Source organism: Ambystoma mexicanum, chromosome 6q (genome assembly GCF_040938575.1).
Source record: "Ambystoma mexicanum isolate Mex_15411 chromosome 6q, UKY_AmexF1_1, whole genome shotgun sequence".
Lineage (NCBI taxonomy): Eukaryota > Metazoa > Chordata > Amphibia > Caudata > Ambystomatidae > Ambystoma > Ambystoma mexicanum.
Window position 1 is genome coordinate 1,073,935,541 of NC_090937.1, and position 27,702 is coordinate 1,073,963,242.

At 43.4% G+C, this 27,702-nt stretch overlaps 1 protein-coding gene across 6 annotated transcripts in view; it reads right to left on the reverse strand.

Moving 5' to 3' along the window:
* The window catches only part of PAICS (phosphoribosylaminoimidazole carboxylase and phosphoribosylaminoimidazolesuccinocarboxamide synthase), a 1,368,496-nt gene that overhangs the window by 1,268,277 nt on the left and 72,517 nt on the right, over positions 1 to 27,702 (reverse strand). The window lies entirely within an intron of this gene.

The window sequence follows — 27,702 nt, forward strand, 5'->3', positions numbered from 1 at the left end:
GTCGGGGGGGGGGGCTGCATGGTGACATGGCGCCAGCTTGGACTGGGCTGCCTGGCTCAGAGTGCCGGTCTTCTGGGCTGCCATATGATGGCGTGTCCACGTCCGGCGGGCTTCCCTGGGGTGTGACCATCCCTTCGGCCTCACTGCTTCCGGGAGAGTGCTGTCCTCCGGCATGATGGCCACGTGAAGGTGTTGCTCCCATGTCGGGCTCAGATCCAGACCTCTATCCCTCAGCATCAGGGCTGTGACTGGTGGCTTGGGGCGAGCTGGTGGTGGCCTCCCTGCGGCCATGTGGCTGCTGCTGCTGTCTGGTGGGGCTGCGTTGGGGTGAAGTGGGTGTTGGCCTGGGTCGTCTCCCTTCCGTACGGCCTCTTTGTGGGGTGGTGGTGCTGGTGGAGGCACGCTGCCGTGGGCACTGTGTTGGTGTGGCCTTCTCCCCATCATCTTCATCCCGTTGGGATCGACGTGTGCCTGTGGGTTACATAGGGTGTGGTTTGAGTTCAATGCGACATATATTTGTGTGATGCAGTTCATGCTAACAAGTGTGATTGAGGACTGTCACGCATTCAACTTGCATTCTGTTCAGTCGCCATGTGGTGCTTGTTGTGAGTGTGTATGGAGGTACACTGCATGGGAATGTTGGAGTGACAAGATTGCATGCGTGGTTGGGGTGCACTGCGCTCTGGGTTTTGGGGGTGTATTCATGCACACTCAAACTCTACGTAGCTGTCCTATGGCTATGGATGTCTATCCCCTGCCCCTGTCATTCATGCACTGCACGTGCAGGGTCGTCTAGGCAGCACTATGGTTCAATGGATGTAGGCCTCACTTATGGGTGTATGCAGTCCCTCACACACATTTCTTCGCATTCATTCACTCAGGGTCTGCATGTGTGGTACTTTCAGCTGCATGCATTCGGGCGTGGGACTCACCTGCAGTTGGGTCGATGCCAGTGCCTGCCTCCGCTCCACCAATGCCCTCGATGGTACCAACATCTATCAGGGCTGTCATTTTCTCCTCCCAAGGTGTGAGTTCGGGTGGGGGTGGTGGTGGGTGGCCCTACTTGCACTCCGGTGCTGTGACAGGATGCCACGGACTCGCACGCGCAGGTCGTTCAGGCGCTTGCAGCAATCCTCCCCATCCCGGGGCACGCGCCCCACAGCACTGACCCTTTGGCTGATTGATCGCTAAATTTGTGCTCTGCGCTGGCCACTTGATTTGCGCTGCTGCAGCTCCTCGTGGTGTATCTCGGCCTTCTCGACCAGTACAGTTAGCTCCTGGTCACTGAATTTGGGCTTTCGCACCCTGTCCGTGGCGGTCTTGCCCCTAGTGCGCTCCTGAGACATGTTCTGGGGTTGGATGGGGTGGATGGCTTCCAGGGGCTGTGATATCTGACGGATTGTGATTTCCAAGATGGCCGCCGCTTTATTTCCCGTTCCGGCGGTGACGCGGTTCGCGCACGCTATGAGCGCGTGCTGGCAGTAGCGCACGGTGCGCCGGATTTATAGGTTTGCGCTATTCGCGATACCGCCATGGACCGGGGCGCATGCACGATAACTCGTGATCTGGCAGATTATCCGCCGGGGGCCTTGGCGTTAGCGCTATTTACATCTGGCGGATAATCCGCCGCATTACCGCCGAAGTCGTGATGAGGCCCTATGTCACTGTAAGCTCCCTGCTATTGTTTATGTCTGAGTTGTGCTTGATTATTCCCATGCTACCAGATCGGAATCCCTTTGCCCCTGCTGTCCGGGTGTTTGCCCAAATGTTGTGTTATGTTGTACCTGCTTATTTTGTGCATGTTATTTTTCTGTTTTCTATCATGTATTTGGTTTTGAAATTCAATAAAAAGATTTTAAAATAAATCAAGTCAATATACAGTTGTGGAAATGGTTGGCAAACCCATGTGAAGGTAAGAGGCCCTGGACAGAGAAAACACCAGGCAGCTGCAAGTGTGCATGAATGGGAAGACCTGGCAAGAAAATGCACCAGGCAAGTACAAGTATGCAAGAATAAGATGTCAGGGCAGGAGAGTATACCAGGCAATTGCAAGTGTGCAAGAATAGGAAGTCCTGGCAGGAGAGTATACCAGCAAGTTACAAGTGTGCAAGAAACAGAAGTCCTTGTAGAAAAGTATACCAGGCATAGGCAAGTGTGCAAGAACAAGAAGCCCTGGCATGAGAGTATACCAGGCAAGGTATACATGTGTAAGGAACAAATGACCTGTCAAGAAGGTATAGAGGTGTTTGCAGGTGTGCAAGAACAAGTCCTGACATAAGATTATACCAGGCAAGTGTGAAAGAACAAAGGTACTGGTACGAGAGTACACCAGGCAATGACAAGTGAGTTAAGAACTTCTGAGCACAGAAATATCAGAACTGTGTTAAGCATATAAAGAAAAGCCTAGTGCTGACAAAATGAATTACAACGCTAGAAAGCTTTGTCTATAACAGTGCTACTGTGGGCCAAATAACACAAAAGAAACTGTTCTATTCAAGGAAGAGAAACAATGGGAAAGGGAACCCCACTGTAGAAGAGCTCTTCCAATCTAAACAACATTTTGTGTTGGAACTTCAAGGAAGAGAAAACCTAGGGGAGGGTAACCCCATTGTGGAACAAGAGCTTTCCCAATATAACACTTCAAGGGAGGGAAATCCAGGGTAAATTAACCCATGTGTGCAACAAGAACTCCTCCGATATTGAGAACGTTTTGTGTTGGAACTACTGTGAGACAGGCATGGTATCAAGAGATGGCACAGACAACAGATTATGAATTCAACAATAGAATCTTTATTAAGTATCAGGATGGGTGTAATGCCTAAATTGCCTTATGGCTATGGTGGAGATTTCTCTACCTAAATAAACTAAGGAAAGTCTATGTCCGTAAGTCCAAATCTAGAGTGTGTCTGTGTCAAAACATATGTTTGCCCTCACATCTAATATAGAAATGTAGTGCAGGGTTATTCTGACTCAAACAGTGTTTAAAATAAAGTCTGTAGCAATCTCTACCTCCCTTCCCCAAGTTCAGGATACAATTCAACAATGATAGGCTTCAAATGTTCCTTCAGGACTTGGGTTTCTCTTTTCCAAGTTACAAGCACACTTGGTTTCAGTATACAAAGGTCTGTAGGAGCTTAGGGTACCGTTCTCCAAGCTTAAAGTACTGGTTCACAAAACAATGTTCCAAAGGAGCTCAGGGTTTTCTTCCCCAAGCTTCAAGCCTGGTTCACAAAACAATGTTTCAAAAGAGCTCAGGGTTCCCTTCCCCAAGCTTCAAGCACTGGTTCACAAAACAACTTCACAATGTTCAGGGTTGCTTTCACAATTCTCCTGGATTTGTTGGGTCTACCTGGTCTAGGCACAGTTAACAGGCTGCATGGGCCACCCATTACAGTTCACGCAACCAGTTACCCTTGTCCCCGCTTTCTGCCACATTGACTTAAGATGGGTTTGACAGTTCATGCAAACTCACAAGTTCATAGATTCATAATTTATCTTTCTTGGCACTTCTTTGTCTCTCTTTCACATGTTTAACTTTGTTGGCTTTTATTTACAGCCTTCACTTCAACTTATTCCGCCCAGTTGCATTAGTTCAGCATTTTGCTCATACTTCGCTGGCTCCCTCGGCTGCTCATCTACAGCTTTCTCTCTTTTCCGTAGCATTACTATTTTGTATTACTTTCTCATGTCCTTGATTGATCAGAGACTTTTGAACAGGTACCGCTTCTTCAAACGTGACCACTCTGACAAAGTGTTGCTACAAAATCAATTTCTAACATTGCATTCATTTCAGTTCATTCTTCCGCTTTGATCTGAGGTTTTCGAGAATGTGCCAACTGCACGTGACCACTCCGATACAATGTAAATCAGTAACTTTCATATGCGGCCTGGTTACTCGCACGCTTTGAAACTCACCGGTTGCGTCACTCTTTTCTCTGGCTTCCTTGTTGAGACAGTGTCTTGGATTAGAGGTCAGGGTCTCACCGCACTAAAGGTCAGGGTCTCACTGCCTGCCCCTCAGGCACTACTGGACTGGTCCTTCCATTCAGGGTAACAAGCACTGCTTGGCCAAAGCAAAGGGACCGATCGGTTCCACGGCTCCCTTCTCCTGCCTTCCCCGGCTCCCTGGAGACACGGCTCCCTCGCCACAAAATTACACTCTGCTTCGCCATGCAGTCCTTTAGCGTCTCGGCGTCCCGTTCTCCTTTGGCTTCTCGCAGATTAGGCAAGCCTTCCTGCTGCTCTCTCTTCACATTTTCTGGTGCTCCACCTTTAATACACCTGGATCCCAAGAAGGGGTTTCAGGTGTTCACTTGCCTGGTTTGCCTAGTGTTAGGGAGAATTCTCTCTTTAGGCTGAATTTCCTAACCTAGTGAGTCCCCCAGCAGCTTTGCTGGATTTCTGGAGTTTGTTTTTTCCTCCTGCCAAGAGTGAGACTCTTTTTTCCTCCCACTCTTGGTCATGATTATGGTATTCCTTTGACTGGTAATGTGTTTTATGGGCTATGGGGTCCTTTACTCCATAGGGTCTCATGTGTTTTTCCTATGTGTGTTACACAGCACCCTACGTGCAGTAACACAGGGGTGTCATAGTGACACCCCACCATAGACTCCATACCCTGGGACTGACTACTGTCTCCCAGGGCATGTAAAGTCACCATTGGCTTTACTAGTCCCAAATTATTAACAGAAACCAGTACAAACCATCATATTGTGGACGTACTGGTCGGGGCAATTCGATTGCCCCGGGGACTGTTAGTAGAGGGGGCAGGTCTCCGTCCCCCCTGATCGAGTTTTGGCTGGTGGCAGTGGAAACTACTTTTTATATTCGACCGCAAATATTTTCCTATGGGATTTTCCCATTGTTCGAGGCTACCAACTTTAATTATTTAATTCTCATAGCCTCGAACATGCCGCCGGTTTATTTAATTAATATTAATTTGCCGGTTGGTATTTTTTGCCAAGACTCGATTCTAAAATGGCGTTTGTGTTCTCTTCAGTGACTCCAACCCAAGTCGAGCCCTTTGTTCCACTTTTTGGCGGGCTTCTCCACAGAAGCCTCCAAAAGTGGTGCCACTCTGTCTGGGTACCACAGGGGGAGTGGGAGGGGTTTAGGCACCCTGGACTGAGTTACCTTGGTAACTCAAGTCGCACTCTTGTGTGATTGGCCCAGTGGTGAGCCGGCCGGCTCACCACTTAGCAGGTTTGAGTGACAGCTAGGCTGAGTGAATGGGGGTTTTCTGCATAAAAGCAGGGCTTTGGGGACTGGAACTTCAGAAGTCGCCACAGGACCTGAGAATCCGACGAGGGAGAAGCTGAGCCGACCTACCACGACGACACCACCGGTGAAGCCCTGCAGAACCGACTCACCACTTCCCGACGACAGAGAAGATCTCCCGGCTGGAGAGGCTTCTTCCCCTGACTGGTGGGCACAACCAGTTTACCTTCCTTTCTTCGCACCCCAGCCCAGTTTGTGGTTGAACTGCCCGTGCCAAGCACCCCGGCGGCCGGATAGCCACTCACCACTGAACCGCGAATCACCGGACCGCTCCTTGTACCTGAGAAACTCCGCGGCTGGTTTCTTCCCTGGCAGTGCAACGGACTCCTGTCTTCCTCCACGACGAGATCCCCTTTTCCCCCGGACGAAGCACCGACTTGCACCCACTGCCAGGAACAACTGCCCCCGCTGGAGCGTTATCAACACTTTAAGGTACCGTGTCCGCCAGGCCTCCCTTTCTAAAGATTGCTAAAAGGTAATAATAATCCCTTAACATTCTGGACTGGGCTGGCCGCCTTGACCCTCTAACTGGTCCCTTTCTTTGGTCCAACTCCTTTTTGAACCTTTACAATACTCTTGTGCACTGCAACCATCTGACCTTGGACACATTTCGTTTGGATCCTATGAAAGTGGATCCGGCCTCTTGAACTATAACTTCACGGTTCTACTTTGCCTTTCCCTCTTGTTATGTTCTGATAAAAGTGTTGGGATCTGTTCAAACTTGTTCTCTGCTCTTCTCTCCCTATTCAAAACAAACTATTAGAGTGCCATCTACGTTAAGCGCTCACCGCTGTCTGAAAATAAGTGGGGCTTTACTTAAGACTTGTCTAATATTCTTTTAAGGGAGTGTATATCTTTTAGTGACCGTGTTTTTGAATTGCTTATTATTAGTTCATGTGTGTTTTTCTAGATGTGGTTTTAAATAAATAATTATATCTCTTTTATACCAAGCCCTGGTCAGTGTTTACTTGTTCTACTGTGTTGTCTTGACCTATTGTGAATACTCTGTATACTGCCTAACTCTTCTTGAGGGAAGTCTGACTGCTCAGCCACAGCTACCAAGTGAATCTGTGTGGTACAGACTGCTACCAAGTGGGTTTACTGCCAAACACCTGTAGTCCTAAAACATTTGCAGTGGTCCCAGAGGGAATTGCACAGGTTTCTGCCTAACACTGGTGTACAGCGGTGGGATTTGTATTGAGTATACACTTTAGAGTGCTTGTTGAACACTTTAGGACAACTAACCACAGAGCCTAGCACTAAAAAGCTGATTTTCTAACTATGTCTGCTATGGAGAGTTATACCCTAGAATCATTGTCTGCCAAAACTGCTGATTGCTTAAAAGTATTGTGTAGATATAAGAATCTCTCTGAGAAGGGCAAGAAAATGGAACTTATAGAAAGATTGTTAGAAAACCAAGGGCCCTCATTAGGACCCTGGCGGAAAGGGGTTTACGCCGGCGTAATGCATGGCGTACCTTTCCGCCCGACTACGAGTTCCCGTAGCGCCATGGTGATTTTCACGCCTGCTTTTTGCAGGCGGAAAAATCCATGGCGCTACGGGACTCGTTGTTAATTACGCCACCGTAATTAACGCCTTCCCCACTCCCATTATACCCTATGGGGCAAAAATGGGAATGGGGAAGGGTAAATGGGGATTGGGGACTTACCGCCCCGCCAAGGTCGGAATGGGGCGGTAAGTCCGCCAACCCCCATGGCGGAGTTGGCAGCTTAGCGCCATGGACCATGGTGCAAATTGCACCATGGACCTCCGCCAGGGTCGTAATGAGGGCCAAGGTCTGGGTGGTACAGAGGAATCTACCCCCCCAGCAAATGTAGAACACAGTAATGGTATTGATCTGAATCAAAGTCTTGAGAATGATTCAGAAGAGGACAGTGAACCTAATGAAGTTAGCCACTCTGAGCCTCTATCTGCCTTACCTACTGTACCTACTGGGCCTATACCAGGTCCCACATGTAACCCTGCTTATTTTGAACTTGAAAAAATGAAACTTGAATTAGAGTACAAATGTTTTTTAGCTCAATCTGAAAGAAACCAAGAGCTAGAGTTCAGAAGAATGAATGCCCAGGCTGAGCAGAAGCAAGCTGAGTTAAGACTCAGAGAAATAGAGCTTAATCATGAATTAGAAATGAAAAAGTTGTCTGTGGAAAATGCTTCTCTCTCCTCTGGTTCTTCTAGGAGTTCCAGTCCCAAAAGACCCCGGATGCGTAAGGAATTAGTGGGTATGTATGAACCTAGATTGGATGTGTTGGATTGGTTGAAAATGTTTCAGTATAATCATGGGCTCCAGGACATCACAGGGAATGAGTTACTTCCCTGGTTGTCCTCTAGGCTTCCCCCTGTTGCAACTGATGTGGTAATGGAGTTGGGGGAGGTGGATAAGAAGGATTATGAATGTGTGAAGCTAGCTTTGATAGCTAGGTTCCGGAAGACCCCTTCCCAGTACCTTAAGAGGTTTAGGACCCTCAATAAGTATGATGGTACCCCTTGGGCTACCTGGGTGAGTGAAAGTTTGAAAAACTTAGAGGGATGGATTAAGGGTTACAGAGTTAACACTTATGATGGAATGAAGAATCTTGTAATGTTGGAGCCAATTTATGATGCCTGCTCTCCTGAGCTCAGACTGATTTAAAGGAATTAGATTCCAGGAAGTTAGCTAAGGCTGCTGACTTGTGGGTTGCCAACAGGGCCACTCACAAGGATTCTGGGGCTACTCAGAAAAAGGATGAGGGAAAACAGCCAAAAAAGGACTCCAAAGAGAATTCCAATAATTCCAATTCCAAAGAGGGCCCCAAACAGAACCAAAAGGGTAAGCCACCAGGGAAACCAAATCAGGCTAGTGTACCTCCTGGTGCCAAACCAAAAGGAGGTCAGAACAAGCCACCATTCCAGAAAGCATTTGGTAAATGCTTTGTTTGTGGCTCTACTGACCATGTGAAAGGAGATCCCAGATGTGAGGGTAAACCTTCAGGGGTCCAACTTGTCTCCTTAGCCTTCGGTACAGAGGAGAAAGTACAAATGGCAAGTGGAAACTTTCTATTACTGGCTGATGAACCCATTGGAGTCTCAGCCAGTGTTTCTTTAGTGTCTCTGGGTCTGTGGGAACAACAGAATTTAGATGTCTATAATTCTATCCCAGATAATACTAAAGAGTATTATAAGGACAGTGTCCAGGTGAATGGTCAGGAGCAATGTTCCCTCTAAGCTGTGCGCATGTGCGCTTGCCCAACTTCCTTCTGGGTGCCGCTCAGTAGATTTTTAGCAGCGCACACAGACAATTCTCACTCGTTCAAAAAGATTTAAAAAGGCACAAGCCACAGCAATTACCTGAAATTTTATTTCTCTTAAAATAAGCAACTATTCTTGATATTGTGCTAATTTGCATTACACTACTATGCACCTAAAATCCCTAACAGCAAAATACAACATAAGAGGTAAAAAAACGAATTTGAAAAACTGGCTCCAGGAGCAGAAGAATCTAACCAAGATATGCCTGCACACATTAACCAAAAATGTTCCCTCCCCACCCATGACTCCTAAACCTGACTCTACCACACTTTCACCTTATGACTAACTTCTGCCCCAGAGTACATTAAGATACTACCGGACAACCTGTACTCTTCCTTCTTGGCTCTGCGAAAGGTAAGCAGACGTGTACCTACATCCACTTGTTTTATGTTTATTATAACATGAATAACGTTCACGCGCCAGAATTTCTGTTACTCATTGTGCGTTAACAAAAGCGTCACCCACCCTATATAATCTAACTACCAGCTCAAATATCGGACACTGACTGTAAGTAAGCAGGCTACTTGGATGTGTAATCAAATCCCATACTTCCTCTTCTTTGTACATATGTCACGCAAGTGCTTTGAAGCTGCCCACTTGTAAGTTAACACATTATGAAACTCAAATATTAATTTGTCCTCTAAAGATTTTGAAAAGACAAATGTGATGTTCAGCATCTCCTACTTTAGCATTGCTAACATTATCCTATAAGTAGAGAGCAACATTGTAATATCATTTACTTAGCCTACAAGGGATAATGGGTATGGACTATGCCTAGGATTACTCGTCCATAATATCAGTGCACCGGATATTCAGACAGGAGAATGCTTTTCACACAATCTGCATCATTTCCAAGTGTTCAGAGTTCCTTTGGGCATAGACCTTTCTACATTATATGGTAACTCGCTTCTATACAAAAACAGTTTCACTGAGCACTTGTGTAATCATTCACAATGATATAAGGGTGGGGTATGTTGTAAAAAATCGTGTATGCACTGCAAGAAAATAGTGTACTTGCAGAGACATGACATTCTTAAAATGCACATCATATGTTAAGGAATTTAAATATGCCTCGCTTGCAAAGTATTGTGGGTCTGCAGTGTTTACTGCTACAATCTCTCACTTTTTACAGTGCTCTATCAACTAGTATTGGAGGCAAGCCCACAGTGGCCGGGGAAGGGTATGGGTATGGGTGGAAGCATCACTCCGTGCGGGTGATGAACAAAGCAGCAAATTTCAAAGACCAAGTCCGACATTTTCAGCAGTACACTGAAGGGAATGAGTTGCATGTTTGCTAAAGGATAGGAAATTCTAGTACCCGTCTAGACAACAGCTCCTTCTTTTTCTTTCTATGCTCAACTGCTGAGGGCTTCTCAATATAACAATGTGTTCTGTGTGTGCAGTCTCTAGCATCTCCCTGCATATTATTTAACTGATCACAATGAATTACAGAAGAGAGATCCATAGTTATAGAAGAAGGCACTAAATCATTTGTATATCTGATGAATTGATGCGAATAACTTAAAAGGCACATATGTGTGATTTTCTTCAACAGGGCTCCATAATAAGAAAAGAGAATAGGGTGTACCTATGCGGTTGTGCGCTCAGTGCCAAGAAATGAGAAAGTGTCTAAAAGAGATGAAGGTCAAAGCAGCGGTAAGCAGGGAAAAGTGGGTACCCCAACCCACTTGTTGAAAAGGGCTCAAAAATGAAATTCCCCAACCTGCGCTGAAAACCCCTCTGGTACATTTGGAGAATGACTATACTCACTCAAAAGAAAATAGGTTGGTGAACAATGTCAGCATTTATTAGACTTGTAATAATTGATAAATTGTAACTTAATGACAGCCAAAATTCACACTAACTCAAAACATTGTTGGATACTATTCTCAAGTTGACACGGTATATCAGAGCTCCATAATAAACCTCAGTAAGGCTCTTGTTTAATTTTATCTAGGCTGTGGTGCGGCAGGTTAGGCAAAACTATACACTTTATTATGTGCCCTGTCATTTCACTCCCTATGTCAGGGGTACAAGCTGGGCTCTAATCAGATTTTGCTTCCTACTTGGAGTCAAATGATTTTTCAGGGAGTAAAAAAGTAATTAGCTTTGTCAATAGGGATACTTTTTGCTTATTAAAAGATGTTCTTTCCCCATAAAATTCCTTTTGAGATCGGGCATTAATATTATTAGAGTTCCTTCCTATGCCACTGCTCTACTGGTCACTAATTCAAATAAAGATCAGTAGAGCTTTGTGGGTTGAAGCAATTTTATGTTCATTGCTTCTCGTTTTTGTTAGGCACGTTTTCCTTTTTTAGGGAGTAAAAATGCATGACCCATATGTCTCTTAGCTCTAAAGCTGTTATCACTACCCACAGGAGAACGTAATGTGGATAGTAAGCAGAGGCACAGGGATTTTGGATCATCATATTCTAAGGTGCAATTATTCTGATGCAATTATCATCCTTACATAAATTATTAGAAGCATGTTCTCCTAACCCTTGAATGACTTCATTAAAGTGGCACTTGAACTTCTTTCAGCATGTTTTTGACACATTGCTTTTAATTGCCATTAATCCGTCGGCAAATGTATTCTGTGTGAGTTTCTTGACAGCCACATCAATTATGACAAAAGATATTTGAGGGCCACAAACGCCAGGGATGTCGTTCGCAGCAGTAATAGGCTGACAAGCCAGCCTATTCAAGGAGTGGAACCTACCTACCCAATCCACCACCAAGAGCTAACCTACCTAACGGTCAATGAACAATAACGCACCAGCCTTGATAAAGACCCCTTGGGTCGAAACATGTGTCGGGTGACCACGAGATTATCGCATCAAGAATAAAATTCTCTTTTTTTGAAAAATCAGAATACAAAGAAACATTTCATTAAGAATAAATATTGTTTGCATGAGATCTGGGAACACAACTAAGAGATATTTGTGTTTTGTAATACAAATTTGTGATTATCCGGTGGCATAAAACATACAGGGCCTCATTCAGACTTGGGGCGGTATCCCGGTGTAAATCCACCAGAATACCGCCCAAACAAATTACTGTTACCACCACTTGCTCCGGAGGAATTTCCACCAGACCATAACTGGTGGTAGCGGTGGAATTCCCCATTCATATTGAGTCCATTGGACTAAATGTGGCTTTTTGGCGGAATTACCGCAGCGGAGGTTCCGATGATTTCGGGTGTTGAGGTGAAGGATTTAACTGCAGGATTTTCCTGCAGGCAAATCTTCCACTCCAGGCCCGAAAACGTAATTTTACCTAGTGATAAAGTTGGCAGCAATGGAGTTACTGCCAACTTCACCACTTACCGCCAAACGCGTAATGAGGCTGACATTTTTCTCTGCGCAGAAGTACGTTTGCAAGGTACTGTGGCAGATATTGAAGTCTTGTACTGGTTGATGAGTTTTCTGTATAATCAGATATGACATATTTTATTTTGGCTCATGTGTTTGTAAAAAGTATTATAAGATTTTTAAAGAATTGCAGTGGCTGGGAAGAGGAAATTTCCAAACTCTCTTCTGCGACGGTAGCTCACAAAGTGGGTTACCTCATCAGTCAGTTGCGCACATAGAAAATAATGTGCGCACAACAGCGAACCGGTTCCGCACATAGAGAAAAATAATTAGAGGGAACCTTGCTAGTGAGTCCCCCAGCAGCTTTGCTGGATTTCTGGAGTTTGTTTTTTCCTCCTGCCAAGAGTGAGACTCTTTTTTCCTGCAACTCTTGGACATGATTATGGTATTCCTTTGACTGGTAACGTGTTTTATGGGCTATGGGGTCCTTTACTCCATAGGGTCTCATGTGTTTTTCCTATGTGTGTTACACAGCACCCTCCGTGCAGTAACACAGGGGTGTCATAGCGACACCCCACCATAGACTCCATACCCTGGGACTGACTAATTTAGTTTTGGTGTGAAGGTCAGAATAGAACATTGGACACAAGGACAGTTTAATTTTGACATCCTGACACAGACCGATCCATAGTTTGGTTTAGGTAGGGAAATTCATCTTAAAGCAGGGTCAGAAAGGTCTTTTCCCAACCCTTTTATTTTCAATAACAGTATTTAACACAAAACATGGCTGACTTGTTTCCGAGTTTCATTCCGGGCACATCACAGCACCCTGTTCAAAGGTCCAGTGTTATTTGAAAGGCAATTCAATTTAAGCTAACCAAATAGTTGTATTAAAATTAACCGTCCCTTCACCTCAGTTCCCGCTACATTCTTACAGCAGGGAGGAACAGTGTCTTTGGTGCGGTCCCCCATATGGATAGTGGGCCATTCTTTGCTGGTAGGAGTATGGCAGAAATGTCACGCCTAAGGTACTACAGCGGTACCAAAGACAGCGGGCGGGATGAACAGCGGACTTGCTTCACAATTTAACTTACGTTTAGGCATGTCCTAACAATGAAATGTGCTCAACGTCCCGGCAGCAGGAATTGAGAGAGGGAGCCCGCAGTTTGCTCTGGTGCCTTTATAGCTATCATTCGGTCATTTATCCACAAAGAGTTCTCCTCCACCTCTATCAATCCGCACCAGGCCCCATCCCGAGAGGGGCAAACACCCAGACCCCAGGTGACCTTCTCCTGAGCTGATACAACGAGGGGAACATAAGTCAGAACTAGAGCATCTACCTTAGGGCAGGCACTCAAGTACCCCCATAGCCTGGGGTGCCTGTGGCAAAATGCTGTAAAGGTATACCCAAGTGGGGTACCTCTCTCTAGATGGTGTTTGGTGGTGGTGGGAGACAACAACTGGGTGTGAGACATCAAGAGGCAAACTGAAATCTGTGATAAAGTAGGGGCGAATCGCTACCAAATGACACCACACTGGCTATTCTACTCGAAAGAAGAAGCCAATGCTTGCACAGGGGCGTAAAGATACGACCTGAGGGGGAGGATTTTAAGTGTTTATCAATGGCGGGCACCAGCGGAGCGCCCCAGTCGATCTGCAGAAGAACCCATATTAGGCTGATGAGGAAGATGAGAGCTGCAGCTTTGGGAAGAGAGCACTAGGGCTTGTGGGGTGAATCCCAGGCTATGAAGCGTTAATCTTCAGTGGAGATATTGACGGTTGTAAGCAGCCCCTTCCCTCACCTGTTTGATTGCTAGTTGTGAAATCTGCCTCTGTTGACTGAGGTAAATTCACGGCTCAACTGGATTCTCCAGAGAGCTTGACGCGGCAAAGCTTACCTCGAAGCACAGATGACGGGGAAATCAGTTTGGGTCTGCAGCTCAAAGGTAGCTTGACGCCAGGGCGATTGGCTCGATGTGACTTGAATGAGGAAATGTTGGTTTCTGCCACCAGCATTGCTTGCTCATGCTGTGGGTACTTTAAAAATGTCCCTTGAAGAAGCAAATGCCTTGTACTGCTCTTCCCAGTCCATGAAAGTATTTGAGTAGTGCTTTCAGGGTCTTTGCCACAGTTGTGGATGAGGATTTCATAGGCATCAGCCGTCATCAGTATTATTCAAGCTTTTCTTCCAGCAGTCGCTTCTCTTGTCTTCTACAACTGGTCAGGTGGAAATCTTGTCTTCGTAAGGGATATTGACCATCTGTAGTGCCACCAAGAATTCTGCCTGGATTTTTCTTCTGCTTCAGAATTAGTATAAAATATGATTCCCAAAGATTGTTCACAAAATGGCAGGTGTTCCACTTCCATATACAGTCCACTCCTAACAGAGAGGTGGTCCTTTTTCAAGCTTTCTGTTAAAAGCCGATCTGTGTCTCTGTTACAGATTTTCCCTCCTCTGCTGTGTCAGACCCAAAGTCCTTATTTTGTAGGAGGTCGGGTACGGTTAAGAAGAAAGTGTTATACAGTAGGAACCAAAATGGCCAAAGACGTCTTCCAGTAGCTTTCTGCCCTCTCCCGCATATCCGGTGTCATACACAGAGTGCTTAATTTGCAGGAAGTTGGGGGAGGGGTTTAAGAAGAAAGTGGTATACAGTAAGAACTGAGATATCCGAAGCCTTCTTTCTGTAGCTTTCTGAACCCTGTGCACCCAGGCCTCCTCTATCCCAGTCTGTCCCACATCAAAGTGTTTCCATGTTAATTATTCTCTTTCAAGTATGCCCCTTTTGTCCTGCAGCATCCTCTGATTGGCCTGTTCACAGCCCTACCCAGGAGGAAGCCAGTCAATCCACTTGGGAGAGGTGGCAGAATTCTTAGCAATAATATAATGGGTTGCCCCAGTGTAACTGGGCCCATGTGTTGTGGGATCAGCTTCAAAGGAAGCAGCCTACATCACATGTCTCTTTCACATGTAGGCCAGAGTGGAAAGCCTATGTGGGAATAAGAGCATTTCAGTAAATTCAATTTTAGCTATTTAATTTAATCCCTTCATTCATCACTTTCTACCATTTAATAAGATATAGTTTTACTTTAGCGCTATCCCCAAATCTAAAAGGGACAGTTGCTCTGCCACCCTCTTCATGAAATTAACACTTAACAATTGCAACCTGTTTGTTTACCATCAAAAGGATTGCTATTTTTATTCTAGGAAAGGCCAGTTTGACATTTAGAATAACATTCTTTGTAGACATGCTAGCAAGAACAACTTTCGGTGCCACCTTCTTGGTGTGGAATGTTCCTATCAATTTATAGACTACCAGTACATCTGGATGCCATCTTCCTGCTGTGAAATGTCCCTATCGATTAGTAGCTTGCTAGTACATCTGTAGCAGTTTTACCAACCAAAAAACATGTTTCCACTTTGTAAGTTAACAATCACCTGGGGCCCTTTTGAAAGTGCAGTCCCATTACTGCTAAAAATAATTGATTTTCAGCAGACTGTTTGTAAATACACCTGGGAAAAACCAGAGGGTGTTTTACAACCTAATCCCTGGGAATCCCGAACTCAGGTGGCCATGGAAGGGTCATCGCTTTTGCATCCCGACCCTGGGAGGGAGGTACACATGGGTCGGGGGTCCTCGGGGAGTGGGAGAGCCTTTCTTTGAAGTATTCCAAGGTTGCCTGTTCCCCGGGTGAACGACAGAGATGGGGAGGAGTACAGGAGTTGTTGGTAAAGACCTTGATAACGGGCATTCAAGGCAATGAAGAAAGAACCGAGATAAACACAACCAGTGAGTTACCGAATAAAACAAAAGTCTAGTTTGTGTTGCAAGCGAGTGTAAGTGTATCAAGTGAGGTCACACGAACAATGATAAATGCTTGATGAAGGATTCGATTGTTGAAAGCAACGCAAGTTATTACAAAGTAACAGAGTGGCCCTGCAAAGGTGAATTGCATTATCGAAAAAGTCTCTGTGAAATGTTTTTGAACTGTAGCACGAGGCTAAACAAAGAAGGTTGTGAACAATTTTGAAAGCCTGTTAATAAGAAAATAGAAGGCGCGAGCCCAGCCCAGGTAAGCCTATGAAAGGTTGTAAAAGGAACTACAAATACCAGAAAGTTTTAGTATGTTGAGAAATCGCGTATGAACTGTGAATCATATTGAACGGGACGATGAAGTGGTCATGCATAGGAATATCTAAAGACTGTGCAGTCTCGAAAGTCTTCGACACTAAAGAGATAACAAGAAGAAATGTGGGGAAGGGAACCCTACAAAGTGAATATTGAGAACCAGAGTCATAAAGTGAAAATAGAGGAAAGCTCAATCCCAACTGAAGGAAGCCTAAGTGAAAGTGTGTTATGAAGAAAGTGAATGACAAAACCTGAGCCCAAACGTGGGAAACCTAAGTGAATTACAAAGTGAACTGTAAAGTGCCAAGACAGGCTTGAGCCCTAAGGAGGGAAGCCGGAGTAAATTGTACCAAATTGAAAGTGTTAAGACTCAGACTTGGGTAAGGGAAACCGGAGGATACTGTTTGAGAAAGTGTTGAACTATATTTTGAAAACTGTTTTGAACTGAGAGACGCTTGATGCCTGAGAATGAACTGTTGAATCATACCAGGAAGGCAAAGTGTGCCATATTGAGATAACTGTGCCAGCCACCTATCCTTTTCTTTACTCATTGAGACCCCGTGCCTTGAACGTGGGGAAGGAAGTTATCACCTGCTTATAAAAGCTGTTCTGACTTTAGAAACACTATTTTCTTTTGAAGCATATTCCCTTTTCACATTTGTTATTTAAGAGTGAGGGCAAGGTTAGGTTTATAACACAGGCAATTTATTTGACTAGACTGACTTGGACTTGTTTTCTTTTGTTTAATGGTAGAGACTACTCCTATTATAGAGTTAGGGCTATTTAGGAATTCTCCCAACCCTTTCACATTACAAAATAAAGTTTTTGTAAACCTGCATTTTTTTGTGTCTGTGTCTACTGTTGATACCATGCCTTCCTCGCACACCCCGTACTTTCCCTCATCCTACAACACATAGTTAATAGGATGAGATGTGTTAGTAGACATCTGCATAATGTGAAAAGGTGCCCTTTGGGTCAATTACGTTTTTAAATGGAACCTGCACAAGAAAATATTACTGAGCTTCTGCGTGTGCACACTTTTGTTAGGCACAGAGCGGCTCAATAGTTACTGACATACAATTTACAGATTTCCAGCAGAAAGTATACATAGGGTGTCATATATGGAAGTTGGTAAGTTCAAATATATACCCAATGGCATGAAGGGTGACCTGGGGAGAAAATCAGCAACACCATTTCCTAAAACACAGATTGCAGCCTTGAAGTGATTTGACTTTCAGGGAGAATACATTTACTCATGAAATTGCTCATGAAATTTAAAAAATCCAGGAGATTCCTGCTAGCTGATGGAAATTTGTCACAATGAGAATCATAAAAGAATGACTCATCAGGCATACATTAGACATTGGAAATTGTTGCATAACTCACGGGAGAGGTAGACAAAATGTTGATGCTGAAATGTCTAGAAGACTATTGGATTAAGCTAATCAGTCAACATGCTTTTGGAATTAACAAACTGACTGATTATTAGACATATTTGTGCAATCACAGTTTTATGGAATTTGTATATTTCAAATTTTCTAATTTTGGAAACATGACAGAGTTCCATTAGCCATGGTCTTTTTTCATACTTATGCCAAAGGCTGATGTGTTCATAAACTTCATTGTTAATGATGGCACTTAGTAGCATGGGATTTTATGCTATTCCCCTTTCAGTCACTGAAAACTGTAAGCTACGTTTGTCATATGTTCTAAAAGCCCACTTTTTTGATGAGTTTGTGATCAAGGGGCAAAGGCCAAACATAATTATATTATTTTGTGTTAGAAAACACATTTTACACGTAAACACATATCAGTGTTTCATTCTTTTTCATTGTAAAGGGAAGTCAGTTTGATGTTTAAGAAATTTTGAACTTTGAATTCTCATGAATGCCCCTGATTAAGGGCTATCTGCCTGAAAAAGGGGTGCTGCAGCTATTGATATGGTCGGAAATGTAACAACTTACTATGCTGAAAGAAAATATCATGAAAGGAATGCTAGTAAAAAATATATATGATCTCTGCTCCCCTGGACGGATTCTCACGAAACTTTCCACAAGAAGTATATGTCCCCCTCAGAATGATTGTACGTTGTCTGGTGCGGTTTCGTCCAAGGGCTGTACGGTTATAGGGGGGTCCCAAAACTTGTGGAAATCCTCATAGACGCAATGGAAAAAGAAATGTGTTCACGCCTACAGCCTAAACCACTGGATGGATTTTCACCAAATTTGTGGCAGGAGCGGCGGGTTAGTCCCGAAAGTATGCTTTTTTAAATCTGGTGTAAATCCGTCCAGCAGTTTTTTTTTAAATGGGCAAAAAGTAGGTAAAAATAATGTGCGATATCTGTGTCCGGTCTGCAGACTCACTTCCCTATTCGGTCCGCGGACACACACCTGGATCAATGAGGGCCAGACGTGATGTCCACAGACATCAGACGTGCCCACTGATTGGATGGTGAAAAGCATGAGCTGCATCATATTTTTGGAAACGGTCGCCATGCTGGATTCGCGGACAGCAGCTGGTGTCCGTGGTTAGCGCAGCAGGGAAAAAGTCTGGGAAACACATTTGGGGTTGTGTGGTGGTCTAAGGAGGGGCTGGAAAGGGCCAGGTGGAATAAAGAAGATATGGAGCTGTTTTTAAAGGTGAATACGTGAGCGCAGGTGCCGCCCGCTCAGTGGACACCCAGTAGTCTGCGGACAGAGCCATGAATGAACAGCTCGGGAAACACATTTGGGGTTATTTGATGGCTGAAAGAGTACATAGAAAGCATAGGAGAGTGGAATAAAGATGACATGGAGCTGTTTTTATAGGTGAAAAAGGGTATTCAGATGCCGCCGAGTTTGTGGTAAATTTTGGTGTCCCGCGAAAATCCTTCGAATTGCGGGGGGTTCAGGGCGACTTTTGTTATTTGAAGGTGTATTGTATGTACTTGTTATATGGTTTCATTCTATTTTGGTGCGTGTGGCCAGTGGGAGGATTCCTGAGGGCATGGCCGGTGTAAACATTTACAGCGTGTAAGTAAATGTTGTGAACAATTGGTGGCAACTGGAAGAGAAGATTGATTTTTACACTTGCATAGCAATTTACTCCAGTTCTGCTGCTGAATTTGAATGGACCGGAGAGTTGTGTCTCTGCATCGTTTGATGGGCCTGCAGATTTTTGGGGAGAAGAAATATTTGTCTCTTTCTCTTCTGATGGACGTGCAGTTGAGTTTGTAGTAGACAGTTTTGTGGTTGTATTATTTGATGGAGAAGCAGTTGGTCGTAGTTTCTTTAGTGGTTTTGTTGGGAGATCTGTTATAGGTTATGTTTGTATTAGTTTTCTTTATAAAGCTTTTCTTTTTTGAGGCACATTACAAGTCCCGGCGGCGCGGGAAGTCAGGTGCCGGATTTTGTAAGTCCCCATTCCCATGTAGTCCTATAGGACGCCATGGGATTGGGGATTCTGAAGCACCGGCACCGTTGCTAACAGTGCCTCTGTGATGACTCTGCCTAGCAGGGGTGATGCGCCCGGCAGGGTCAGACCTGCCTGGCGCAGCAGCCCCAGCAGGCAGACTTGCAGTGTGCGGTCCAGAAACAAGGGTGCCGGTGACCGTTTCCGTACCACCATACTCATAATGAGGCACAGTGAAAGCAACCTTTTGGTACATAGATGTGAAGTACATTGCCACTAAGGAAAGGGCATGTGAGAGCAATATTGCTGAAAGCCAAGTAAGTGAAAGAACAGTATAAAAGGGTGCAGAAACAGTGCATTCTGGAACTGGAAGTTTAAAGTGTGTGACTATAAAGATAAAAAGGGAAGAACAAAGCCTTATGGGACTTGTGGTCCGAAAGTGAAAAGTGAAACAAAATAAAAAGGGAGAGACAAGCCACAGCCAGGATATCAGGGTGTCCCGCACAGGGCTGGGGAAAAGATACTGTGCATTTTCGAAGGGCCTGAGATTAGGAAGTAAGAAGGAAATAAAGGAACTTTCTTGAACTGTGAAATCAAAGGTTTCTTCAATCCAGCTGTGTTGGAGATACATTTTTCAAAGCTATTTAGTTGTGCTGTTGCTTGTTTACACATAGGGAGTGTCATGCCGTGCACTTCTAGCTGGTCTGTAGTATGGGTTGCATTTCTTTTTTTAACATTGCTTCGTTGAATTGACTACAGCTTGCAAGGGTTGGCATTAAGGACAAGCATTTTATATTTTATCCAGTTTATTGTTGCATGACATCAAGAGCAGATGTGTTTCGCCCATATAGCTCATGGATTAGCCTACTATTAAAGATGGATTTTGCATGTTTAAGAAGCAGACCAGTTCTAATGCTTTTTAAAATGTTAGCAAAGGTGAGGTCTGCAGACTAACGCATTTTTTGAGTTAGTTCTCTGTACTGAAAATGATGCCAGAGATTTATATTTCCAATGCTACAGAGTGTGTTGCGGCATTGTTTGTGTCCTAATGTTTTGAAAATAGGTTGGCCTTTTACTGGTGTTAACTATAGGAAGTCACCAAAAACAATAACGTGCTTTCCTCCAAACAGTTGTTCATAATCAGTTTTTAGGACTTCTTGCATTCTGAGGTGATTAAAGCCAACATGGGGTGGGAAAGCATGCTTACTTCATCTATTAGGAGCACTTTCATTTGTTTCAGAATACTGCGTACTTCAGTAGCAGCTTCTGTTGATAATTTTTAGTATTCTAATTTGTTTTGGTGTTCTACTGGAAAGAGCAGAAGTCGGTGTAAATGTACTGCTCATATTTTGTAGGCAGCTAAACCTTTGGGGCTGTTAGAACAGCTGAAAGGTTGTTGTTTGTTAAGGTTTGTAGAAATGTGCTGATTATTTTAATTAACAATGTTTTACCAGAACCAGCTTTACCACTTACATACAGGAGCGAAAGTTTATAATTTTTACAGCTACAAGCTTTAGTTTAATGTTTAAAACCATGTTCAATTGTTTCAGAGACTTCTAGATAAATGGTGAGTTGTTCATCATTTAGCTGGGATTTGAGCACTGAAAAGTCATCTTCATATTGTTTATATTGATACATAGTATTTTCTACCTCAGTCATGGCTATTTCTGCTCAATTTAGAATGAGTGGTTCTCCAAGTCGTACTTGGCTCCTGTAAGGAAAGGTTGATTGCCCTCAGGAGTGTCTTTTTCTAGTTGAGCTTCAATTTCTTCCTCTTGTTGGCGTTCATTGTCCAACATTTCTTTGTATTATTTGAAATTGTCATTTGTTATACTGTTTTCATTTGCTTTGAATGCAGCTTCAAATGAGTCATGGGCCTCATTACGAGTCCGGCAGTAACTCGGGTTGCAGCCAGACTTGTAACACTTTTCAGGTGCCTGATATCCCGGTGCCAACGGGACATTACAGGTCCCGGCAGATCGGGAGGTAAGGCAGTGGAAAATGTTGGTACCCATTCTCTTGGAGTCCCAAAGGACTCCATGTGAGTGGGGAGACAGAAGCACCAGCACTGTCGCTAACGGTGCCGGTGCTTCCGTGAAAAGTCTGTCTACCAGGACCATTGTCTACCAGGTCGGACCTGCCGGGCGCAATGGCCCCTGCAGGCACAGTTGCAGTGTGTCGGTCTGGAAAGGGTGCCGGTATGTTGCTACCGGCACCCTTATTTCTGGACCACAATACTTGTAATGAGGCGCATAGTCAACAAGTAATTCTCCAGTAGAGCCATGTAATTCAGTTCTCTATGTTGCAGAGATTTAAATGATTAGTTAGGCTGGGTTTGGTAAGTTTTACTAGGCTTCCTTCAAAAGTTGAGACTGAATAGTTGCCAGTTGTCTCATCTGGTGTGACATTGTTTTCATAAGAGTAGTGTTGGGCTATGTCGTACAGGCACATGTTTTCCAAAGCAGTACTTCTGTTTGGGTAGTATGTGTCAATTAAATTGTTTTTTAAAATGTCCTGGCTGTTGGGATCATTTCTGCCTATTGTTTCTATCTTTTGGTAGGATTCGAGTGTTCTTTTGCGGGATGAAGCTGGACCAAGGTTTATCCAGACAATGTGTTCAGATTTGGCATATAAGGCTGTACCTGGTGAACGGCCTGCAGCTTCGTAGCACCTGCATTCTCTATGGGAGAGCATTTTTAGACCGAAGCTGTACAATGTTTGTGGCAATTTTTGTGACAGTGTTTTGTCAGAAGATATGTCATCCCAGAGGTTTTTGGAAACTGGTCTAGGTAAGGCAACGTGACATTTGGTATAGTATTTACCTTTGTTTTTATATCTTCGTAAGCAGTATTTGCCAGACTCATGTTTTTGAAAGTTTAAGATTTGTGTACGTAGGTCACTATCTGTGGTTTCTGCAAGGATGTTGCAGGTAATGTATTTTTCAATAAATTGTAAAACAGTGGCATCCCTGTCATGGCCAAATTTGGGAGCATTTTTATCCATAATATTATGCACAACTTAAAGTAACAACCCATGTGGGTGGGGCTAGGTTCCTTAGCATACAACATACATCAGCGTGACCAGTATTCTTTTGTACCACACATGTTTACCAAGAGATTTGTGATACAGAACTGCAAAACCTCATCATTTTCTTTTATTTTTTGGAGCAGTAGTTTAGAGGATAGGTTTAAAAAATGAGAGCCTGTTTTTAATGTGTGTGCAACTCCATAACATAGAGTTGCTAGTTCACTTTCGACCAGGAGGTGGAAAATGTATTCTACAATTTTGTCTGAATCTGGGGTCTTCGCAATACATTCGTAAAGAGCGATATTCTGATGCACTAATTTGTGTGGACCTTTCATGATATCTGCCTCTTTTTCCTGTAGGAAAGAGTAGAGGAAAATAACGTGCTTCTACACTTTTTCCCCATATGCTCAATGGGGATACTTTGACTTGATGCATTTGATATGTTTCTAATGCATCTTCAATGGTATCTTTGGAGTGTAGTGGGTGAATTGTATACTGGTCCAATGTTCCCTCTAAGCTGTGCGCATGTGCGCTTGCCCAGCTTCCTTCTGGGTTCCGCTCAGTAGATTTTTAGCAGCGCACACAGACAATTCTCACCCGTTCAAAAAAATTTAAAAAGGCACAAGCCACAGCAATTACCTGAAATTTTATTTCTCTTAAAATAAGCAACTATTCTTGATATTGTGCTAATTTGCATTACACTACTATGCACCTAAAATCCCTAACAGCAAAATACAACATAAGAGGTAAAAAAACGAATTTGAAAAACTGGCTCCAGGAGCAGAAGAATCTAACCAAGATATGCCTGCACACATTAACCAAAAATGTTCCCTCCCCACCCATGACTCCTAAACCTGACTCTACCACACTTTCACCTTATGACTAACTTCTGCCCCAGAGTACATTAAGATACTACCGGACAACCTGTACTCTTCCTCTCTTGGCTCTGCGAAAGGTAAGCAGACGTGTACCTACATCCACTTGTTTTATGTTTATTATAACATGAATAACGTTCACGCGCCAGAATTTCTGTTACTCATTGTGCGTTAACAAAAGCGTCACCCACCCTATATAATCTAACTACCAGCTCAAATATCGGACACTGACTGTAAGTAAGCAGGCTACTTGGATGTGTAATCAAATCCCATACTTCCTCTTCTTTGTACATATGTCACGCAAGTGCTTTGAAGCGGCCCACTTGTAAGTTAACACATTATGAAACTCAAATATTAATTTGTCCTCTAAAGATTTTGAAAAGACAAATGTGATGTTCAGCATCTCCTACTTTAGCATTGCTAACATTATCCTATAAGTAGAGAGCAACATTGTAATATCATTTACTTAGCCTACAAGGGATAATGGGTATGGACTATGCCTAGGATTACTCGTCCATAATATCAGTGCACCGGATATTCAGACAGGAGAATGCTTTTCACACAATCTGCATCATTTCCAAGTGTTCAGAGTTCCTTTGGGCATAGACCTTTCTACATTATATGGTAACTCGCTTCTATACAAAAACAGTTTCACTGAGCACTTGTGTAATCATTCACAATGATATAAGGGTGGGATATGTTGTAAAAAATCGTGAATGCACTGCAAAAAAATAGTGTACTTGCAGAGACATGACATTCTTAAAATGCACATCATATGTTAAGGAATTTAAATATGCCTCGCTTGCAAAGTATTGTGGGTCTGCAGTGTTTACTGCTACAATCTCTCACTTTTTACAGTGCTCTATCAACTAGTATTGGAGGCAAGCCCACAGTGGCCGGGGAAGGGTATGGGTATGGGTGGAAGCATCACTCCGTGCGGGTAATGAACAAAGCAGCAAATTTCAAAGACCAAGTCCGACATTTTCAGCAGTACACTGAAGGGAATGAGTTGCGTGTTTGCTAAAGGATAGGAAATTCTAGTACCCGTCTAGACAACAGCTCCTTCTTTTTCTTTCTATGCTCAACTGCTGAGGGCTTCTCAATATAACAATGTGTTCTGTGTGTGCAGTCTTTAGAATCTCCCTGCATATTATTTAACTGATCACAATGAATTACAGAAGAGAGATCCATAGTTATAGAAGAAGGCACTAAATCATTTGTATTTCTGATGAATTGATGCGAATAACTTAAAAGGCACATATGTGTGATTTTCTTCAACAGGGCTCCATAATAAGAAAAGAGAATAGGGGGTACCTATGCGGTTGTGCGCTCAGTGCCAAGAAATGAGAATGTGTCTAAAAGAGATGAAGGTCAAAGCAGCGGTAAGCAGGGAAAAGTGGGTACCCCAACCCACTTGTTGAAAAGGGCTCAAAAATGAAATTCCCCAACCTGCGCTGAAAACCCCTCTGGTATATTTGGAGAATGACTATACTCACTCAAAAGAAAATAGGTTGGTGAACAATGTCAGCATTTATTAGACTTGTAATAATTGATAAATTGTAACTTAATGACAGCCAAAATTCACACTAACTCAAAACATTGTTGGATACTATTCTCAAGTTGACACGGTATATCAGAGCTCCATAATAAACCTCAGTAAGGCTCTTGTTTAATTTTATCTAGGCTGTGGTGCGGCAGGTTAGGCAAAACTTTACACTTTATTATGTGCCCTGTCATTTCACTCCCTATGTCAGGGGTACAAGCTGGGCTCTAATCAGATTTTGCTTCCTACTTGGAGTCAAATGATTTTTCAGGGAGTAAAAAAGTAATTAGCTTTGTCAATAGGGATACTTTCTGCTTATTAAAAGATGTTCTTTCCCCACAAAATTCCTTTTGAGATCGGGAAATAATATTATTAGAGTTCCTTCCTATGCCACTGCTCTACTGGTCACTATGTCAAATAAATATCAGTAGAGCTTTGTGGGTTGAAGCAATTTTATGTTCATTGCTTCTCGTTTTTGTTAGGCACGTTTTCCTTTTTTAGGGAGTAAAAATGCATGACCCATATGTCTCTTAGCTCTAAAGCTGTTATCACTACCCACAGGAGAACGTAATGTGGATAGTAAGCAGAGGCACAGGGATTTTGGATCATCATATTCTAAGGTGCAGTTATTCTGATGCAATTATCATCCTTACACAAATTATTAGAAGCATGTTCTCCTAACCCTTGAATGACTTCATTAAAGTGGCACTTGAACTCCTTTCAGCATGTTTTTGACACATTGCTTTTAATTGCCATTAATCCATCGGCAAATGTATTCTGTGTGAGTTTCTTGACAGCCACATCAATTATGACAAAAGATATTTGAGGGCCACAAACGCCAGGGATGTCGTTCGCAGCAGTAATAGGCTGACAAGCCAGCCTATTCAAGGAGTGGAACCTACCTACCCAATCCACCACCAAGAGCTAACCTACCTAACGGTCAATGAACAATAACGCACCAGCCTTGATAAAGACCCCTTGGGTCGAAACATGTGTCGGGTGACCACGAGATTATCGCATCAAGAATAAAATTCTCTTTTTTTGAAAAATCAGAATACAAAGAAACATTTCATTAAGAATAAATATTGTTTGCATGAGATCTGGGAACACAACTAAGAGATATTTGTGTTTTGTAATACAAATTTGTGATTTTCCGGTGGCATAAAACATACAGGGCCTCATTAAGACTTGGGGCGGTATCCCGGTGTAAATCCACCAGGATACCGCCCAAACAAATTACTGTTACCACCACTTGCTCCGGAGGAATTTCCACCAGATCATAACTGGTGGTAGCGGTGGAATTCCCCATTCATATTGAGTCCATTGGACTAAATGTGGCTTTTTGGCGGAATTACCGCAGCGGAGGTTCCGATGATTTCGGGTGTTGAGGTGGAGGATTTAACTGCAGGATTTTCCTGCAGGCAAATCTTCCACTCCAGGCCCGAAAACGTAATTTTACCTAGTGATAAAGTTGGCAGCAATGGAGTTACTGCCAACTTCACCACTTACCGCCAAACTCGTAATGAGGCTGACATTTTTCTCTGCGCAGAAGTACATTTGCAAGGTACTGTGGCAGATATTGAAGTCTTGTACTGGTTGATGAGTTTTCTGTATAATCAGATATGACATATTTTATTTTGGCCCATGTGTTTGGAAAAAGTATTATAAGATTTTTAAAGAATTGCAGTGGCTGGGAAGAGGAAATTTCCAAACTCTCTTCTGCGACGGTAGCTCACAAAGTGGGTTACCTCATCAGTCAGTTGCGCACATAGAAAATAATGTGCGCACAACAGCGAACCGGTTCCGCACATAGAGAAAAATAATTAGAGGGAACCTTGTGCTGGTCTAAAATGTTGGCTGCAGTAAGAGGATCTACACATTCAAATTGGCCAGTTGCTGGTCAATTATTTGGGTGGTTTCTCTTAAGTGGTCATTATGTTTATATCTTTGTAGGATTCATTGTTTTCTTTTAGGTATTGTAGGGCTTGTCTAACTTGGTACAAGTCGACTAGTTGTTGCCATATTTTTTTGTCTTTTGTTCGTACACCATTAACTACTACAATGAAAGATTGATCTATTGGTCATTGTACTCCTAGAGTTTATACATTTTCTTTAAGATCTAATGGCAAATATACTACTTTGACACGGATGTCCTTTAGGAACTCAGATTAAGGTAATTTGGCTATTTCCGGTTGAAAGCATATTATAGCTTGAAATGGGTGTACTGTTTCGATTATAATGCTCTCTGTAAGGAAGGCATGGTATCAACAGTAAGACACACACAAGTGATCACAGTTAAAGGGTGTTTATGGAACTCTCACAAGGGTGTAATAAATGCCTATCTAAATCTAAATCTATGGATGGGAGCAAGCTTCGACCAACAAATAATAATAATGCAGTCCTAGTGGAGTCTTTTCAAAATAAAAGGGCCTATACTAAAAAACCTATTGCCAACCCGAACCGCTAATTTACAAATAGTATGGGGGTAATGTTCATGAAAAAGAAAGAAGTATTCACAAAATGATATGTCGGGATGTTCAGGCCGTTGGCCTCCCTTCCCCATGTTTTCAGCATGGGGCAAGGCGGTTCACTCGAGCAAAGTACATATTCTGGCTTCTGCGGTACGAGGATACAGTTCCGTTACCAGGATAGGGACCTCTGTGTCCAAGTGTCTTTACTTCTCAAAAGTCTATTGACTCAGAGGGCCTGATGTACAAACAAATAAGATGCAAAAAGTCATTTTTCTTTTACCAGCATTTAATTTGGGTGTTCACCCTGGATCCACCTCAGCCGGGCTCCGATCCCTTTCAAAAACAAATGTTCAACATTGGATTCCCCTCTTC